The sequence below is a fragment of the Nuphar pumila genome, chromosome 1, assembly GCF_984573655.1.
Source record: "Nuphar pumila chromosome 1, dmNupPumi1.hap1.1, whole genome shotgun sequence".
NCBI classification, from domain to species: domain Eukaryota; kingdom Viridiplantae; phylum Streptophyta; class Magnoliopsida; order Nymphaeales; family Nymphaeaceae; genus Nuphar; species Nuphar pumila.
Genome location: NC_143249.1, coordinates 71599697 through 71608171, shown reverse-complemented (window position 1 = coordinate 71608171; position 8475 = coordinate 71599697). Strand labels below are relative to the sequence as shown.

Below are 8475 nucleotides of genomic sequence, written 5' to 3'. Positions count from 1 at the left end.
AATCATGTGAGGATGGAGCATTTCCTATGTTCTTTTGGCAAATTCAGCCCTGCAGATGTGTTCGGCATGATCCATTTGCTAGGAATCGACACTTGGATCGTGCATTTTCAATAAAAAAATGACTTTTTGATCATTGAATATTTATGAAATTTCTCGACTGTTGATTCTCAAGCTGTAAGAAAACATGCTCACTTGTCATAATTGGGTAATCCAAGAGCCTACCCCTATAAAACAAAGCATGTAGGATGCATCTGTATGGTGAAACTTAAAGGTAAAAAAAAAAACTGAATCTTGGTTCAAACGAAAGTTCACATATTTCTAGTGCACAAAATAAAGTTGTACTCAAGAAAAGTTATAGAGTGCAACTGCGTGAGCACCTAAAAACAGAAGCAACAATGACTTCAAAGATTAGTTTGACACGAGACTAAGTGATAGAGACACATTGATAAATTAGTAACTGCGGATTTGTAAGAGATCATCCGGGGGAGAAGATATGGAGGGACGATCAGGTGCAATGTGATTGCACACTTTTAGTGTGCTGTTGCACCTGATCATTCTCCATCTTGGGGATACAGGATGTTAGCCATGGGGCCCAACAGCAAATGGTGGGTGATCAGGTGCAGCAGCACACCAAAAGTGTGCAATCACATTGCACCTGATCTTCCCTCAAAAATATGAGACTCAAAAGGATTCCTAGGTCAGTGTCCGAAGCCTGCTGCCAAGTTAGTGCTCTAAAAAGATGACTGGTTTCATGTCTCAGATCAAGTGAATCCAATTATGGCTTTGTTATGATTCTCTTCCAAGCACAGGGGAATCCAGTCATCTTGAGCAAGTCTGACCAAGGTGTTGTCCAGACAAGGATAAAGCCTTCCCCAGCCTTCAACTGAGAGATTATGCCAGGTTTGGTAGTTGATCAGCAAGACTCAGTTATGTGCAACACCTAATCAATAAAGCCAAACAAGACTACTGACATAAGGACCTCAGTAATGGCGAGAACCAGGTCTGTAGCCCAAGAAAAAGTTTGTTCAATGTCTATGCAATCAAGCCACCAGACTGGCCTAGCGCTTGGTCTGGTTTGGCCAGCCTTCCATTCGTTTTTTGCCTGATCAATACAGGGTCTAAACCTGACCCCATATTCATCAGGTTGGGTCCAGGCTGGGCTGATTGGAGGATAGGCCGGGTCAGTAAAATATTAAAAAGAAATAAAACAAATTGAACTAAGACTTTTTCAAGCTTAACGGACCAGGTTCAGCCTTGTTCAGGCCCGAAATTGCCTGATAACCTTGCATACTGGGTCAATGTGCAGGCAATGGATTTTTTATCTATAACTAAAGCCCTCAGTAACAGAAAGAACTACTCTAAAAACACCAACCTTCTTCGTTGGTAAAGATGCACAAATACATGGTAAATTCAAACGCATGTGGATGCATCAAAACTAAGTGTCCTAGATAATTAGCTAGCCAGTACATGCGTTGCATCTACTTTGATGGGGCAGTGGCTTCAGAGCTTGCTGCATCTCTGGAGCACTGTGCCACATAGGGCTTCAGCTGCACAAAAAGGCAAGGTTCACAAATATTAGGTTCACATCTTTATTGAAAACATGAATGACAGTTCACAGTAGAAGAATGATACTGATGGGAGCACTAAACAGGAGCTTTGGTCAATATCACAGATTACCAAGCTTGAAAGGTCGCACAGAAATGTAACAACCATAAGTATGCAAATTAATAGCATGTGCCCACCCAAACAACCATCAGAAAAATGTAGACCAAAGTGCCAAAAATTGCAGGCTTATGCTATCAAGTGAAGATGGAGTCCACCAAAGTGAGATTAGGATGACTTGGAAGATTAGACATTAACTTGGATATCTCAGGTACCCATATACATATCAAGACTGCAGCATTTAGTACTTTGTCCAACGGCAGCCAAACATGAGACCTTAATTGGAAGACCTCAAGTTCAAAATACATCTTAAAATGGTATCAATTTTTTAGTTGCCAGTAATGTTGATAAATAACCAAACACCAACGCATAGCTAGTAGTTGCTTGATTCAGTATGTCTTCTTCTTTGATAAATAACCAAATGCCAAACCAATTACTACACTATGTTTATTGTAGAATCTATTAAAGTGTGACCCACTATTCATATAGGATGATGTGATGCACTATAACATTAAATCCCATCTCTTTCAGGTGTTGTAGATGATAATGTAATCGCTCCTAACATTGCAATTTATAGTGAGAACATTGATGCTACTGCCAAATATACATCAAACCCAAAATTTATGCAGTTCCAAGTCAGATCTCGCTAAAAAATAACAGTTTATTAATGCTCGAGTATCTCACTAGGCAAAAACCAAGACTCAACAAATGCAAGAGTTACAGGCAGATATAGGATCTGTGTGTAAAAGCAGTAATATGAATTATTCACTAAATACCTAGCACTCATTCTTGGGCCTTCTTTGGCATATCTTTGTTATATATATATATATAATTTCTCTTTTTGAGCCAGGGGTATTTTGGTCTTTTCTCCTTGTAATAAACTTTGTCCTCTAGGGACAGCCTTTTTCTTTTACTTTTTTTTTTCTTTTTGTCTTTTAACCAAAGACTAGGGGCTCTTTGGTCATTGGACCAAAGAGTCATTGGAGCTCCCAATGGCCTCCCCTTTATGTGTGGTATTATGTATAAATAGGGGTTAAACCCCACTTGTTCTTTCAATGCTTGTGTTAAGCATTTGATCAATAAAGGCTGATATTTTTACGTTCTTGTGTATTTATTTTTTGCCTTATGACTTTTGTATTGTCTCATAGTGGACTTGTGCATATGCACTTGTATGATTGTGATCTTGTAAGCCCTTAGTGGCTAGTGTTTCGTGCTTTCGCATATTTCATTACATGGTATCATAGTCATAGTGCTCTTCGATTTGTGAAAAGTTGTCATCAAGTGATTGTGTTCTAGACAGTTTTTTAAGAGATCATGCCCTCCTTCTCTCCATTTCACTCTCTTCCTCTTCCTCTCTTTCTCACATAATCAAGACCAAAATCAACCTCTCATTTAAGCTCAATAGAAAAAACTACATAATGTTGCCATCCGCTATGGAAAACAATCTCAAATGAAAGAAGCTTTGGGGGTATGTAATGGGCACTATCCCCGAACCCCAACTCAAGCTCACAAAAATTGAAGGAGCTTAAGAGAAGGCTTTAGAGGAAGATGCTTATGCCAAGGCCATTGAGGATCATCATAAGTTTAAGATTGAGAGAGCAACCATGCAAAAATTCTTGCATGGTTCATGAACAATGTCGAGCTTAAGGTATGTGCAAACATTGCTAAATTTTGAAAAGCCAATGAAGCTTGAATTTTTATGAAGGGTATGTATACCTCCAAAAAAAAACTTGCAAGAGCATATTTTTTTGCAAGAAAAAGTTAGAACCTATGTCACACGGACTCAGCTCCAAGGTCGACGCACCCGCATCGACACGCACGGACATGGGTGCGGCTCGGACTCGGTCAAACCGACCCAGGGTCAACGCACCCAGGGTCATTTTGGTCCATTTTTATTTTTATTTTTTTTAAAAAAAAAATCTGGGCTACAGAATTTAAGGAAAAAAACCATGAATCAGGCTTCACAACTCATCACCTGTCCCCTAATGGGCACAACTTTGATCGAGTCTTATATATATATATATATATTTATTTATTTATTTATATATTTTTTTTAAATATATATATATAGCCGAGTCCCCATGTCCAAAATTTTTGAAATTGCGCCGCACCCGCACCCATGTGACATAGGTTAGAACTACTAAGCAAGGGGACTTAAGTATCCAACATTTTTATAGTGCTTTAAATCTCCTATGGGATAAACTAGTACTTTTGGAGCCTGAGTTGCCATTGAAGATGTGAAACTTAGGCAAAAACAAATGGAACAAGAGAGATTTTTTCAATTCTTGTATGGGCTTCATTCCGAATTTGAGCAAATTAGATCTCTCTTACATAGATCTACTCCTTTTCTTCTTAAAGATGCTACTGTCGAAATTGTTCAAGAAGAAACTCGTCTTTGAATGAGTAAAAGTTGTGATGAAGTGTTGATAGTATCTAAACCCGACAACAATGTTAAGACCTATAAGCCTCCACACTTTGAGAGGCAAAACAACTATAATAATAATAATAACTATAGTGGTGCAAAAAAAATGAATATTTGTAATCATTGTAATGAGCCAGGTCACATTAAACCAGGGTTACCGGAAGCGCCTAGCTAAAAGGGGAAGCGCGCTTCGAAAGCGCGGAACGTCGCGCTTCCGAAGCGTGGGGGGAAGCGGCCGCCTTTTTTGGGAAGCGCGCTTCCCTTTAATGGGAAGCGCGCTTCCCCCTCGCTTCCCCTGTTTTTTCAAATTTTTTTTGTATTTTTTATTTTTATTTTTTTCGCTTCCCCCTCGCTTCCGAGACGCTTCCTATGTCGCTTCCGAGATGCTTCCTAGGTCGCTTCCGAGACACTTCCCGAATCGCTCCTAAGTGGTCCCACACTTCCCTGCTTCCTAAAATTTTGAAAGTGCCTCGCTTCCCGCTCCCGCTTCCCGTATCGCTTCCCGCTCCCGCTTCCTCAACTAGCAACCATGCATTAAACCCGCTTGTCCTAAGTTGAATGAAACCTTCAAGTATAAGGTTGCTTTTGTTGAAGAATCTACTTTCAAGAAGAAAGGAGAAGAAAGCAAAAGTGGAGGCAATCTTAAAGACACACTTGGTCAAATATCCATGACACTTCAACAAATTCTTAAAGCAACCTCATCTACATCGGGTACCGTCATTGCCTCCTCATCTTCACCCGGTATGTATTCTTGGATTCTAGATTTGAGAGCATCTTTTCATATGATCCCTCATGAGAATGCCTTATCTGATATATGCATAAACTCAAACTTGTCTTGTGTTTCTACTGCCGATGGAACCATTTTGAAAATTGAGAGTATAGGAACTTTGGATTCAAAAAATGTTCAAAATTTTCTTGTTACAAAAGTTAGAGTTGTTCCTAAACTAAAGTTAAACATTTTTTCAGATTCTCAAATTGCGAACCGTGGGTAAGAAATATCTTTTTCATCTAAAAGTTGCTTTGTGCAGAATCTCTGATCCGAGAAGTGGATTGGGCAAGGCCATAGGAAGGAAGATCTTTACTTTATGGACTCATTGTCTCTCCCTTCAAAATCTTTTTGTAACCATGTCCAAAATAAGGGAATTGAAACTTGGCATAAAAGACTTGGACATCCAAACTATTCTAAAATGTATGTTTTTTCTTTTGAAAAGAAATTTTGTGGTATATAATGCGAGCCAGTACCTATCGATCACTTGACCTGACATAGCACATGTGGTCCATAGTGCGAGCCAGTTTCAACATGCACTTACCTCAGTTCACATGGTTGTTATGAGAATTGTCAGATATTTGAAGGGACACCATAACTAAAGGGTTTTTCTTATCCTCTTCATCATCTCTAAATTTAATTGCTTATATTGATTCAGATTGGAGAGATAATCCTAATTATCGCATTTCTACTACATGTTATTGTATTTTTCTTGGCTATTTGCTCATCTCTTGGAGGTATAAGAAGCAACAAAAAGTCACTTTCTTCCACCAAAGCAGAGACTTAGGCAATGACAACTACAACCACAAAGATTGTTTGGCTAAGAAGTCTGCTAAAAGACATGGGCGTCATTATCTCTACACCATCGAAAATGTGTTGCAACAACAAAATTGTCATTTACATTGCGAGCAATCACACATTTCACTTGCACAAAGCATATAGAGATGGATTGTCACTATGTTCGAGAGGAATTTCTTAAAGGGACCATAAAGCTTTCATATATGACATCAGAGTTCTAGCTCGTTGACTTCTTCACCAAAGCATTACCATCGTTGCATTTTTCTTTTCTCCTTGGCAAACTTTTGGTCATCTCATCGTCATTTTTAGGGGGGAGTGTTAAATATATATTCTTCATGAATATATATATATATATATATTCTTTCTTTTTAGAATATATTTTAGAAAATTATGCATTTTTCTTTTTGCTTTTTTGTTTTTATTTATTTTTGTTTCATGACAAAAAAACTATCAAGGGCATTTTTGTCTTTCCTGTTTTAGCCGTTGGGCTGGTCCAATTATTAGCTCAACTAGCCGTTGGACTAGCCCAATGGCTAGTTGAGTCTATCTTTTCTCTCCTTTGTGTATATATAGGGGTTACACCCCTCTTGTGATTTATGCTTCTCTAAAGTATCTGTAAGATAAATAAAATTTATTTTTTATATTGTTTGCTCTTGTGCTTTCCCTTAGTGGCTCATGTGCTTTGCCCTTGGTGGCTTTTTGTATTTGCCTATAGTGGCATGTGTTCTTTGCCCTTAGTGGCCCTTGTACTTGTGTGCTCTTGATTCCATTACAGTATGACTCACTTTTCTTACCAGGTTCCCTAGGATGAATTGCTTATAGACATTGCTATATTAATTTAAAAACATACCTAAAAAAGTAATGATATTGTAGACAAGTTACAAATGCACAAACCTTGAAATTGATTAAATCAGGAACAACATAGTGGGGCAATTTTTCTTCCATCACAACATATCCACCTGCACAAAAGTGATTTCTTTAGAAAGGACAATTTTTCATCCATCACAACATATCCACCTGCACAAAAGTGATTTCACCTTTGCGTGTATGGAAACCAGTAGGCTTGCAATTTTTTCCCTTGTAATAATCACGAGGGCCTCTTTTAGAAGAGAGGATGTCAAGAGAGGAGCTACGCTTTCTTCTCATTGCTCGACAAATACCCATTATTAACCCCAATGCCATTGTTCCCCTTGCCTTAGCTGTACACAAGTACTACTGTACTGGCGCCAAAAAGAACAGCCAAATTCAAAAGCCAAGACCTTGGCAATGGATCCATAAGCAAAAATGAGAAAATAAATAAACATAAAGCATAATTCTCTACATTCACAAAATGTATTTTCAAATAACTAGAAAAGAGAAATTTAACATTTCCTAATTCCTATGGATGACTACAACCAACAAGAAAATGTTTAGCATCATGATTACACAGTCTATTTCTTACTACCTTTCGAGCTAAGTAGGGTGAAATATTACAACTGGATTGAGAGAACTATCTCAACCCAGGGATCTCAGTTTAAATCACATCAGGGCTATCCATCAGTTTGACCACAAAGAAATAATAAAAACAGTAACTTGAACTGCATGACACATTTTTGTATAAGATATCATACTCTCTCGATGGCATTGAAGAAATTGCCCCATCAACACCATAGTAATGTAAGTGAACATTGCCAAACAAATATTCAACGTAAAAATGCCAGCAATAACTTCCATAAAAAATTGGATGAGCCTGAGCATGCCTATATCTCTAGTAGCACCCAAGTTCATTCTACTTTGTTAAATCAAACATAAATTTTACTCCCATAACCACTTGGTTATGAAGTAATTGCCATTTAATAAGATGCATCTCTGTGTTATGGCTCCAGTCATCATAAAATGACTTTGATGTTACTTGCTATACAATATATTCAAACTGAAGAATAACCAACAAAAGTCACTAATAACAATGTAACTTCTGATATTAAATCTGGAAACCATGTTGGAATCTTTTCCTGTCCATATGACACTGTAATGCATGACAACAAATGTCATAGGTTAATAATATCTATTAAAATTCTTAAGCGTACCAACAAAGATCCACAAGATGCATAAAAATGGATGCTCTTCTTAGCAAAGCATACATAAGAGCACCACCTAGCAGAAAGCCTAGCGTAGGGCCTACAAGCATAGAGCAAAGAAAATTCTCTTCTTTGAGCATAGAACTGCTACGCAGGACTATAAAAAGCCAATAGCACTAGGCGAGATGTCTGAACCGAATCTCGTGACTGAGATTCACAAAGATAGAACTCATGTCACTAACAAAAGTGTCTTCTCAGAATGAGTGTCCAGCAAAGTGGAGCAAGCAGAGGGGGTTACTAGATTGGTAAGGGTGAATATGCAACAGGAAAGGCAGCAGACCCGGGACCAGCAGCCAAGCCAGCCACGCTACACCAGAATGTAATTTCTTGGAAAGACAGCCTTTCTCAGGAAAAATGTGGTTAGCTTTTTATAGATTTTTTTTTCATTCTTAAAGAAGTACGATATATTTTGTGACATCTTAAAAATAATGTCTCTTTCATGATATTGTCTGCAAGAAATTCAAAGTTCTGGTACTTTTTGAATTATTCAAGAGATTGCAGTAGATTAAAGTTTTTGAAAGTTCACAAGATCATGCTGCAAGAAATTGAAAAGGGCAGATATTTGTAATTATGTCTTAATAGGCTAATTCACGAACATGCCAACTTATATTTCCGTGGATATAAGGCCAAGCAATAATGAGCATAACCTACAAATGGTAAGATAGAAATAGTTCCTTATCTCAGAAGGCCCAGTTAGCCACAGAAAAAGT

The 8475-nt window shown here is 37.9% G+C and overlaps 1 long non-coding RNA gene across 1 annotated transcript; it reads right to left on the bottom strand.

The window, feature by feature from the left end:
• Nucleotides 1-1340: 1340 nt before the first annotated feature.
• Nucleotides 1341-6607, bottom strand: LOC149849009 (uncharacterized). The gene is made up of 2 exons (XR_016433205.1): nt 6543-6607; nt 1341-1547 (listed from the first exon to the last, which is right to left on the bottom strand). It is a non-coding gene; the product is annotated as an uncharacterized LOC149849009 (long non-coding RNA).
• Nucleotides 6608-8475: the final 1868 nt, after the last annotated feature.